The sequence below is a fragment of the Eleutherodactylus coqui genome, chromosome 6 (genome assembly GCF_035609145.1).
Source record: "Eleutherodactylus coqui strain aEleCoq1 chromosome 6, aEleCoq1.hap1, whole genome shotgun sequence".
Taxonomy (NCBI): Eukaryota; Metazoa; Chordata; class Amphibia; order Anura; family Eleutherodactylidae; genus Eleutherodactylus; species Eleutherodactylus coqui.
This window is the reverse complement of record NC_089842.1, coordinates 226,061,730-226,073,653: the sequence shown is the minus strand read 5'-3', so window position 1 is coordinate 226,073,653 and position 11,924 is coordinate 226,061,730. Positions and strand designations below refer to the sequence as shown.

Genomic DNA, 11,924 nt, shown 5'->3' with positions numbered 1-11,924 from the left:
TTTATTTTCCCATTGACATGGCCGGAGGAGGGCTTGTTTTACGATGCGAACTGTAGTTTTTATTGGTAACATTTTTTTTTACGGTGGTGAGAGAAAGCATCAATTCTGCCATAGTTTTTTTTTTTTTAAGTGTTAATCTTGCAGCATAAGGGCTTATTCACATGAGCGTATATCGGCTGCACTTTCACGCCCCGCCGATATACGCTGCCCATTTGATGCATTGGTTTACAATGCATCAGTTTAGATGGGCGTATTTCTGCGGCGTAAAAGCGCCTGGCCGGCCAAGATAGAGCATACGGTGCGCATTTCAAACAAGACACTTTTACGCCGGCGGTGGCTCCCATAGACTCCTATGGGAGTCTATGGTAGCTGCCGGAGAAGGGAGGTGGGAGGGAGTTTAGCAGCGTGTCTGCTAAACTACCACCCCCCTTTCTTACTCTCCACCCCTTGATGGCTGTTTGCAATGGGGAGGTGGCGGGAGCCGACAAGTGGCGGAGAGGGGATGGGAGCTTAGCACACTAGCTCCCGCCCCATCCCACCCCCTTTCCTTGCTTAGAGCCAGCAAGGGGGCAGCAGTTTAGCAGTTCCACTCCCACTTTCGGATATGTATTGTGTACGTTAGGCACCTAAAAGAAAAAGCACATCATGTTCTATTTTTCCACGTATTACGCATGTAAGAGCCCTGTTCTCTATGGCTGCATTCGGAATGCATTGTATATGCAGTGTAATTGCATATTTGCAATTTTTTTTACTCATGCTATGGGAGATATTGTACCAAATATATGGGAGGGTTTTATCTTTTTTTTTTTATGCAAAAGGGATTTTTTTGTAGCTTTTTCTTCATGCTTTAAAAAAAATTTTAGTTATTTTTTTTAAGTTCCTGTAGGACACTTGAACCAGAATAGCTATAATGCGTTGCAGTACTATTGGTTCCACATTGGTGTAGTAGGAATTCACCCCCCAGACATCCATCGTATATTGACAGAATCTGCATATATGTCTGGTAGATGCAGATCCCTCACCAATGTGGCAGCATCCAAGCAAAGAGTAAGTGGAGAAGTGGGCATGCATGTTTGTGGCTCTCTCTATGCACTTCTACATAGACCCCCTTCACTCATTCTCCTCCAAGATGCGGACCCGCATTCACCACATTGAATCAGATCCCCAAGATAAGAATATATGTTTTACATCCAATTACAATGCGCTGGATCCAAAAACCTAAAAGACTCACGGGCTGTGAACAAACAGACCTCAAGTCCACTCAAAACACTGGTTAAACAAAAACAGAGAACTGGAAATCAAAAATAGTAACTTCAGTATTTAGCTTGGTGAAGAATCAGGAAAGCAGGAGATCCAGTACCAACCTCAAATTTCCACCACAGTCAAATGGAGACTGAATTAAACAGCAATGAGCTAAGCGCAAGGCCAGATTAAATAGTCCTCCTAAATTACCCACAGATGAGACCAAGCAAGTCTCACCAAATACCACTCCCACCAGATCAGAAGATGAAGAGAACCAAATACAAGACTTGAACCAGATTACGGCTGGATTCACATGAACGTATATCGGCTCGGTCTTCACGCCGAGCCGATATACGCCGTCCTCAACTGCGGGGGGGGGGGAGGAGGCTGGAAGAGCCAGGAGCAGGAACTGAGCTCCCGCCCCCTCTCTGCCTCCTCTCCGCCCCTCTGCACTATTTGCAATAAAAAGGAGGCGGGACGGGGGCGGGGGGCTAAATTCCGAGAATTAGCCCCGCCCCATCCCACCTCTCCCTATTGCAAATAGTGCAGAGGGGCGGAGAGGGGGCGGGAGCTCAGAGCACTGCTCCTGGCTCTTCCAGTCTCCCCCCTGCAGAGAGAGACGACGTATATCGGCTGGGCGTGAAAACCCAGCCAATATATGTTCGTGTGAATCCAGCCTACTAGGAAGGAACAGATCACAGAACCGCCGCAGCAATATTCTTCATTTATAAGTGACACTGTGTGTGTTTCAGTTCTTGTTAGTGAGAGTCCTCTGTTTAAAGTTGGCTTTATGGGACAACGATGATCCAAATAGTTGCTCGATGGAATACATGTAGACGATAATTCTTCTGTGTGAATACGGCCACCAATTGGGTGATGTGTGAGAATTCGTTCACTAGTCGCTTTGTTTCATCTCACCTGAAAATAGTCGCTGATTGATTAGTGTCTGGCGTAAACAGGTCATCATTGTCTTTCAATGGCTAGCCAATAACTTTGCAGGGAGGTGTGTGTTTGTTGGGTGTGATCCGCCTACTGAACGCTGATTGGCTCCTGCCTTTTTGTTTTTTTCTGAAGACTCATTGGTTCCCTTAAACACAAATCCAGTAAGTGTGAGCGATCATTTAAACCAGCGAGTGTTCTCTGGAAGACCGCTCAAACGTATTCATGTGTGTTCAGGGGATCTGGCAACGAGTGAGCGTGTGTTGGGGGGGGGGCTTAAAATGGCAAATACATGCCCGTCAAAGAACTTTTTGCCCCTTAACTAGTTGATGAACGATTTTTCAGCCCATGTAAAAGCTCCCAACAGTTCGTTCAGTGACTGAACTTGAACAACAAATGAACTACAATCACTCTGCATAGAAGCGCACAAGCAACCGTCATTTGTACACTTTAACGATTATTTTGAGAGAGTGTTTAGACAATAGTTGCCCCTTGTAAAGCCACATTTATGCAGTCATCCCAACAGTCCCATATTTTGTAGTATAGTCCCAGTTTTGGGACATGTCCACACCTCCCCCCAGCTCCTCAGTGCAGCTACTGAAGTACAATGGATGAAGGAGCTGCAGTGACATCAGTGGCATGACCACCGCAGGGCCTTTCCTATGTGATTTGTCTGCAGTGGAGGCAAGAGAGCAGCCCCTTCACCTCCAGAATCACAGGGGGTTAATGCCAGTGGAGGAAAGATGACTAGGGGGTAAAACGCTGGTGGGGGAGTTCAACCTACTTCAACTCCCAGCATGCTATCAGTCTGCAACTGTCTGGGCATGCTGGGAGTTGTAGTTCTATCACACTGTAGGTCCTGCGTTCAGATTTTCATAGAACTACAACTCCCACTGTGGCCTGATAGTTCTGGACATTCAGGACATGCTGGGAGATATAGTTCTACCATAATCTTGTGTGGTGATAAGGTGACACGCTGCCGTATTTTGGCCTCTATTTTGAGTCCGCAACAGAAGTGCGTCACAGCCTGACCACAGGTCTCCTGACCGGGACCCCGAGCATCGTACATTCCTATGATGAAGACTGTATGCAACTATTTTGATAATTTTTTTTATTGCATTTTCTGAAAGGCGGATAATTAGCAATTCTGGCTTTTTTTTTTTTTGCTCTACCGTTCCCCGTGCGGCATAACAGCCATAATATACTCATTGTCAAAACCAATCCCTCATCTACAAGTTGTTGGAATGTAACAAAGCTTTCCCTCAGTGGTTGTAATGTTGACCTATGTAAGTAACTGATTACAGAATCCGAGCAAAAGGATAATTTATTGTTGCAGGAAACGCCTGGAAGGGTGTGGAGTACTAAGTGAAAGTGAATGCAGGAGATCCCGTCCGTCCCAGCCATGATGGTGAGGTTGAAATTACATTGGATTCTTAATGATTTATCGGCTTATTATCTCTGTATTATATATATGTGTGTCTTACTGCAATGTTTGGGTCATGTGCAGGAATGAATATGGTCTCATTATACACTCGTTATCAAAAAAACCCCAAAAAACCTTGTTGGAATGGATGAAACTTACTCTGTGTGACTGTAATGTAATGCTGCAACACCAGTCACATTTCTTCTCTCTCAAGTTGATTCACTTGATTTGGTTGACATACCTGAATTCAAAAAGAGACAGTCGCATCACATTTTTGCTGGAAACCTCTTGATATATATCCTAAACTTGTCTACAACCTTCCACTACTTGTTAGAGACCAAAAGATTGTCCCTTTGCCTGAATGATATACACTCAATGTCAGAAACCATTCCTTCCTCTAGAAGCAGTTGTTGGAATCGAATGAAACTTTGTGTGTGATTGTAAATAATGGAAGCTTCGGACTCACAGCATCATGATGATAGATTATGTGTGCATAAATAAAGAAGAAAGCTCGCTTTAATGCTAGTCCGAAGCTTCCATTATTTGCATATCTGCTAAAGAGGCCGGCTGGATCAAGCGGCAACAGACGAGAAGCTAAGTTTCCTCTGATATAGAGCAGACTCTACTATAAGGCCGCCTGCAGACGGCCGGGTCGGATCCGGCAGCAAGAATTTTCGCCGCGGGACCCAACCCGAGCGCCTGCAGAGAGCAGCGCGTACTCACCCGCGCCCCGCAGCTCCAGATCTTTCATGTGCCGGCTGCCAGGCAGCCGGCGCATTTGCAGACCGGAGCTGGGTGAGTGACGTTTCTGTGCGGGGCTCGAAGGTGGCGCCAAACCGCGGCCGTCTGCATAGGATTGCGTTTGTTAACACAATCCTATGCAGGCTTCCAGCGGCGGAAATCCCGCGGGAAATCCCGCCGCGGAATTTCTTCCCGACTGCAGGCGGCCTAAAGGAAAGGGAAATTCCTGCTGGGAGTAGAGGTGAGCGCTTTCAAATATTTTTGTGTGATTGTAACATTGATATAACTAAGGGCTTACAATATCAAAGAAAAAGAGTAATTTATTGTGGAGAACTGACTCCTTGTAGGGAGGCTCTAATCCCCTGGTGTACCGCCTCTAGCTTGGATATAAGATATGATACAGGCAGGCATGGAGGCTCTAGTACCCTGTTGTACCGCCTCTAGCTTGGATATAAGATATGATACAGGCAGGCATGGAGGCTCTAGTACTCTGTTGTACCACCTCTAGCTTGGATACAAGATGTTATACAGATGGGCATATAGGCTCTAGTACCCTGTTGTACCGCCTCTAGCTTGGATACAAGATGTGATACTGGCAGGCATGGAGGCTCTAGTACCCATTGGGCTGCCTCCAGCTTGGATACAAGATGTGATACGGGTGGGCATGGAGGCTCTAGTACCCTCTTGTACCGCCTCTAGCTTGGATACGAGATGTGACCTGGGCAGGCATGGAGGCTCTAGTACCCTGTTGTACCACATCTAGTTTGGATACAGTATGTCATGCAGACAGGCATGGAGGCTCTAGTACCCTGCTGTACAGCATCTAGTTTTGATACAAAATGTGATACAGGGGACATGGAGGTTCTAGTACCCTGTTGTACCTCCACTAGCTTGGATACAAAATGTGATATGGACAGGCATATAGGCTCTAGTAACCTGTTTGGCCACCTCTAGCTTTGATTCAATATATGATACTGGCAGGCATGGAGGCTCTAGTACCCATTGGGCTGCCTCAAGTTTGGATACAAGATGTGATAATGTCGGGAATGGAGGTTCTAGTACCCTGTTGTACCACCTCTAGCTTGTATACAAGATGAAATATGGGCGGACATGGGGACTTTAGTACCCTGTTGGGCCATCTATAGTTTGGATATAAGATGTGATACATGCTGGCATGGAGGATCTAGTACCCTGTTGTACCACCTCTAGCCTGTACACAAGATGTGATATGGGCATGCATGGGGGCTCTAGTACACTGTTAGGCCACCTCTAGCTTGGATTAAAGATGCAATATGGGCATGGAGGCTGAAGAACCCTGTTGTACCACTTCTAACTTGGATACAACATAGCATATGGATGGACATGGAGATTCTAGTACTGTGTTATATTGCCTCTAGCTACAAGATGTGATATGGGCAGGAATATTGGCTCTCGTAACTTGTTGTACCACGTCTAGCTTGGATACAAGATGTGATAGAGGTAGGCATGGAGGCTCTAGTACACTGTTGTACCACCTCTAGCTTGGATACAAGATATGATACGGGCGAGCATGGAGGCTGTAGTACGCTGCAGGCTGCCCTTAGCTTGGATACAAGATGTGATGCGGGCATACATGGAGGTTCTAGTACCCTATTGGACTGCCTCTAGCTTGCATACAAGATGTCATATGGGTGGGAATAGGGGCTCTAATACCCTGTTGGGCCATCTCTAGCTTGGATACAAGAGGTGATACAGGTGTGCATGGAGGCTCTAGTACCCTGTTGGGCAGCCTCTGGCTTGGCTACAAGATGTGATATGAGCGGGCATGGGGGCTCTAGCACCCTGTTAGGCCGCCTCTAGCTTGCATATAAGATGTGATACTGGTATAGAGACTCTAGTATACAGTTGTACTGCTTCTAGCTTTAATACAAGATGTAATGCATGCAGGTATGGAGGTTCTAGTAAAAAAATCTGAACATTTAAAAAAATACCCACACATTTTGTCCGCACTATTAAAATATTCCATATGGTGAAGACCGTAAATAAGAAAAAAAGGATGGAATGCCAGAATTACAATATTTTTTGGTATCCCGGCTCCCAAAAAATTTGAATAAAAAGTGATCAAAAAGACTTATGCTTCCCAAAATGGTGGCAAAATACTACATCTCACCCAAAAGCTGGCTAGAAAATAAGCCCTCTCACAGCCCATTGGCCAAAAAATGTAAAATGTTATAGGTCTCAGAATAAGGCCGCCAAAAGCAATTTTTCCTTAAGAAAAAATATTATTTACTTTTAAAACTAGAAAAACATTAAAATCCTATAAAACGTTGATATCACCGTACTTCCCCATAGAACAAAGTTCATAAATAATTTTTACTGCATTCTGAATGCTGGAAAAACTAAACCCACCAAAAATGCCGCAATTACTTTTTTTTTTACTTCTCCACACTTAAAAATTTTAAAGTTTTTAGTATGTTATATGGTACATTAAATGGATTAAAAATACAACTGGTCCTGAAACAAAAACAAGCCCTCATACAGTTATGTCAATGGAAAAATGTAAAAGTTATGGCTCTTGGAGGGCTAGGACAAGAAAATGAAAAAAAAAAAATCTCTGATCTGAATTATTGCCACATACATTGAAATAAATAAAAAAAAGGATCTGAGATTTGATTTGTTCTTCCTTTCCAAATATGTAGAGGTAAAGCTACAAACAGGATCTCACACAGGTGTTACCAAAATGTCTTTAACACTCTTTTTTTATTTGTAGAAATGAGCAGAAGAAAAAAAAGATGGAAACTACCTATTACCTGATGTTTATACTGATGATAGGTAAGTCGCCTCTCCTGTGTTTCGAGTAAGCCAAATCTCCTACCAATCCTGATTTCCCAAAGTCCATTTCAGTTTCCAAACCTCAAAAAGGCTTGTATAATATTGGTTTATTGATGTACAACCAGAGCCCCTCATGCGCGGAATCACTGACTAATCGATATGTCAGTCTGCTTATAGGCAAATATGATGTACACTGAAAGGCCAATTTATTAGCGCTAGACCCTTAATTGGAGTCCCCGGCCCCCGTATTGGAGCCCACGGTCCTTTATTAAAGCCCATTGTCACTTTATTAGAGCCCCTAGCCCTCTCACTGTATGAAAATTATCCCTGTGACCCCAAAGTGCATCGTTAAATCAGGTAACAAGTTTTTCATGGATCGTTTCCAGTGTGAATCCACATTAGACTGGAAAATCCAGCAATTTCAGCAGGAAAGAAGCCTGATCATCGGTGCTAGACTAAATGAGTGGAAAGTATACCAAGAATGGTGTGATCATGGGATAGCATCCACTAAAAAGGGATCCTGTGGAGGCAAACTTTGTCATTGCAAAGGGTCAGAGGAGGATGACCTAAATAATTCTGAACAACAGATGTTGCACATTCAGGAGCAGCCAAATGCAACACTGGAGCTCTAAATAATGTGTCTGCATGCACAACTCACTGTTCTATAGCACAGAGGGGGCTATAATAGCAGACAACCAGTTGCAGCGCCATTATGTCTAAGAGAAACAGAAAGGTGAGACTCCAGCGGGCAACAGAGCAAAAAAAATTGTATCACTGAGCAGCGGAAAAACATCTCCTGGTCAGATGGTCCAGATTTCTGCTGTGCTGATTGGAGGTCAGAATTTGGCACAAGCAGCATAAATCAGTGAACCCTTCCTGTCAGCTGGTCAGAACATGTCAGCACCGCCATCTATTCTGCAGCAACTACACAAAGTTTCCTGTCCGCAGGGGCCGATATTCCTGCAGAATAATTTCATCACCTCGTTGAATCTACGCCACAATCAATTGCTACAAATCTGAAGACCAAAAGAGGTCGAACGGGCTTCTACATGGGGCTTTCTAAAAAAGGCCAATTCAGTATATTCTATTGGTGTCATTGGGATGAAAGAAAGTATCCTCTTTCATATATCCTATGCCGTGTCATAGCGTGCTGGAACTATACCAATCTTATAAGAAAGCACCCAGAATTTTGGTAGATGACAAAAAAATTGAGGTGGTTAAAGCCGCCCATACATGAGAAGATATTTTCCAGGCCACACATTGTTCCAGCTTTTCGCTGTTGGGATGCTCGTTGATAAAGAGGTTAAAATTGAAGCATGCCAAAGAAGATCACCACACATATACAACCCCAATTCCTAAAAAGTTGGGATGCTGTTTAAAATGTAAAGAAATAAACAGTTCAATGATTTGGATCTCTCATCTAACCATAATTTATTCACAATAGAACTCATATCAGAAGGGGAAAGGGAGACATTTTTCCATTTCATTTAAAAAAATTAATGGTAGCAACATATCTCACAATAATTGGGATTGGGAAATCACATGACTGTGTATAAAAAGAGCATGTTAGAGAGGCAGAGTCTCTCAGAAGCAAAGATGGTCAGAGGTTCACCAGTCTGCGTAAACTAACATTTAATGTAAAATTTATGAAGCAATTTCAGAAAAATATTCCTCAATATAAAATTTTGAAGACTGAGTATTCCACCATCTACAGTACAAAATATCATCAAAAGACTCAGAGAATCTGGAAACTTTCACGTGCACAAAAGACAAGGTCGACGGTCAAAATTGGATGCTTCAGATCTACGGGTCCTCAGGTGTCACTGCCAGGAGCATAGCTAAAGGCTTAGGGACCGGGTGCAAAAGTTCAGCTCGGGCCCTCCCCTGCCCCCACTTGTACCTGTACCCATACCTAAACCATGCTGCATACAGCTGCAAAACATATTTACAAAGATGATCTAGCCCCTTGGCATACGCTTTCCAAACATGACTCATTTCCTAAACTATATTAAAATGTGTTTGTAGCCCTTTAGGCTCCATTCATGGTTTTTGTTGCATTTTTGAAGAGTAAAAAACTGCATAGATTATTAAAAACCACATGTGGATTTAAACAATACATGCAATGTTTTGAAAACCGCGTGCAGGTTTGATGCATTCTTTAATTATTTTAAGTGTGTAATCATATACTGAAGATACCCAGGTTATACCAGCATGGTGTATTTTACTATATACAGGAGATGTATAGCAGCTGTACATATATAATTCTATACAGGAGATATCTGGTTACATGGCATGCTCTCTTCTCCTCCACTATAGTGGTCACTGCATTAAAAACAGGCATGATTCTGTAATGAAAATGCAGGACCCCTCTAGCCCTGTAAAGTGCAGCAACTCAACATGGCATTGATTCCACATGTGGACAGAAGACATCTGGAGAGATGTTGAGACGTACAGATAACCCCTCACAGCTCTGTGGCATTTGTAGGTACAGGATCTTAGATGGGCATGCACCTCTCCATCACATCCCATAAATGTTTAATTGGGCTCATGTTGGGTGAACATGCAGACCGCAACATTTGTAGGAACTCTCAAGAATGCTCCTCGAATCAGTTCTGGACAACTTGGACCCGATGGCACGGTGCATTATATTCTGCTGGAATATCCCATCATTATGGGGTTACATGAAGTCCATGAAGGGCTGCAAAATGGTCACCAAGCAGTGAAGCGTAGCAGGCACTGGTCAATGACGTGTTTAGGTAGGTAGACCAGTAGATCCAACGCATTCCATGGGAACACTTCACACCAGTATGGAGCCACCACCAGTCTGCACAGTGCCTAATTGACAACTGCGGACCATGGCTTCATGGGATCTGTGCCACACATGAACTCTACCATCAGCCCAAAACAATTGGTACCGTGACTCTTCAGACCACACTACATGTTACCAGTTTTTCAGGGTCCAGTTACTTCACGAGCCTACATGAGGCACTGTGTTTGGTGTTGTGATGGTAACAGAGGTGCTCTGCTTGGTCGCCTTCCCCCATGTCCCATGGAAGGTAAAGAACAGTGCAGTGACCTGCAGGATATGTGTGTTGGGCCTCCTTCATTGAATTTGGATAGAGTTTCTGCTGGAGTAATTTGTCTATTCACACAGACCATTCTAGTGAGGCTCCACTGGTTGCGATCATTAAGCACCTGTGGGCGGCCGCTGTGCTGTTCACTGTGGGTGGTAATGCCTTCATTGATGCATTCGCTTTGCCATGAGCATGCTGGCCAATGTTCAGCCTCGTTCACAAGATAATCCCTCCCAATTTATACAGGTGTGGGCATTCCCAAGCCATTCCCTGAGGTAACAGCACTTCATTATTATAAATTTACATATCACTCTTCCATGAATTATGGCACGTCAGTGTATTTAACTAGTCACAATCAATCGATACTTCACTTAAGTTTTAAGTCCCACAATTTGTTTTGCATTTGTATACAGTAATGTGTCTTGTGCTTGTCTAGTGCGATTGGTATATGGTAGAGAAGGAACACCCTTGGGATCTACAGAAAAGACTAAAACTCATAACATCAAAGAAAACCAAGAAGTGGTGTCGTCTTCAGAAAAAGGTCAGAAATATCCCTGTTGTCATACTATACATTTAAACTTCCGTTGCTTCAGAACACTTATAGAGGTTATCCCATTTAAATGTATCCCCTAGCCATAGTATCGGTGGGATTCAGACCGCTGAGACCCCCACGATCATAAGAATGGTGTCCTGTGTCCCCCTGTATGAATGGAGTGATGGTCAAGCATGCACACTGCACTCCTCTTTGTAAGACTACCAGAGTTTGCCAAGATTCCCATTCTTATTGGGGAATACAGGCCTTTCTCTTGATCGCTGGGTGGCCCAATGGTAGGACCCCCACCAATCAGATACTTGTTTCATATTCTAAGAAGATAGGTTGATTCTGGGAAAACCACTTTAACCCCTTCCCACTACAGTATATGTATATATACAGTACATCCCGGGTGGGAAGGGGTTCCAGCAAAATGACATATAGTTACAAAATACGTATGGAGCAGGCTCAGCTTCTGAGCCTGCGCCATCTGTAGGAGGAGCCAGCTGTGACTGACAGCCGGCCTCCCACTGCAATAGTGGGATTTGGTGAGAACACTGATTCCCACTATTAACCCCTTATATGCTGAGATTAATGATGCTAGGGGATGATCAAAAAAGTGCAATTGTGGCACTGCACATTTTGTTTTTCTTCTGATGGCATTAACCGTGCAGAATTAAGTGTGATATTTTGATCATTTGGATTTTGTGGACGCAGTGATACCAATTTTTTTTTTGTGATGCAACTACTGGGAAAAAGGGGATTATTAAAATTTTTTTACATTTTTTTTATAACGAATTAAGAACTTTTTTTTTACGCATTTTGAGACTTTTCAGGGGATTTGAACATATGATTGTTTGATTGCTCTTACAGTATAATGTAATACTGTAATACTATAGTATACTAAACTGCAATAGTATAGTATACTTTGGAATTTGTTTTCCTCTTTTGATCAAGAGGAAGTGAAAAAAAACATAAGGCACAAACCAGTCTGCCCTAAAAAAAGAGACCTTTGCCCTCTGATCCTGAGAGGCAATCAGACTGGAACACCATCAAAGAAAGAATTCTGTACATTTCAATACATGTTGATGTGATTTTGTTCTAGGAAGACATACATTTCTGTACTTACTGTACTTCTTTTAATATTTCCTTCACGCCCCTT

General features: G+C 43.4%; 1 long non-coding RNA gene across 1 annotated transcript; it reads left to right on the top strand.

Moving 5' to 3' along the window:
* Window positions 1-3,515: 3,515 nt before the first annotated feature.
* Window positions 3,516-10,771, top strand: LOC136631623 (uncharacterized). The gene is made up of 3 exons (XR_010793068.1): window positions 3,516-3,589; window positions 7,095-7,156; window positions 10,667-10,771. It is a non-coding gene; the product is annotated as an uncharacterized lncRNA (long non-coding RNA).
* Window positions 10,772-11,924: the final 1,153 nt, after the last annotated feature.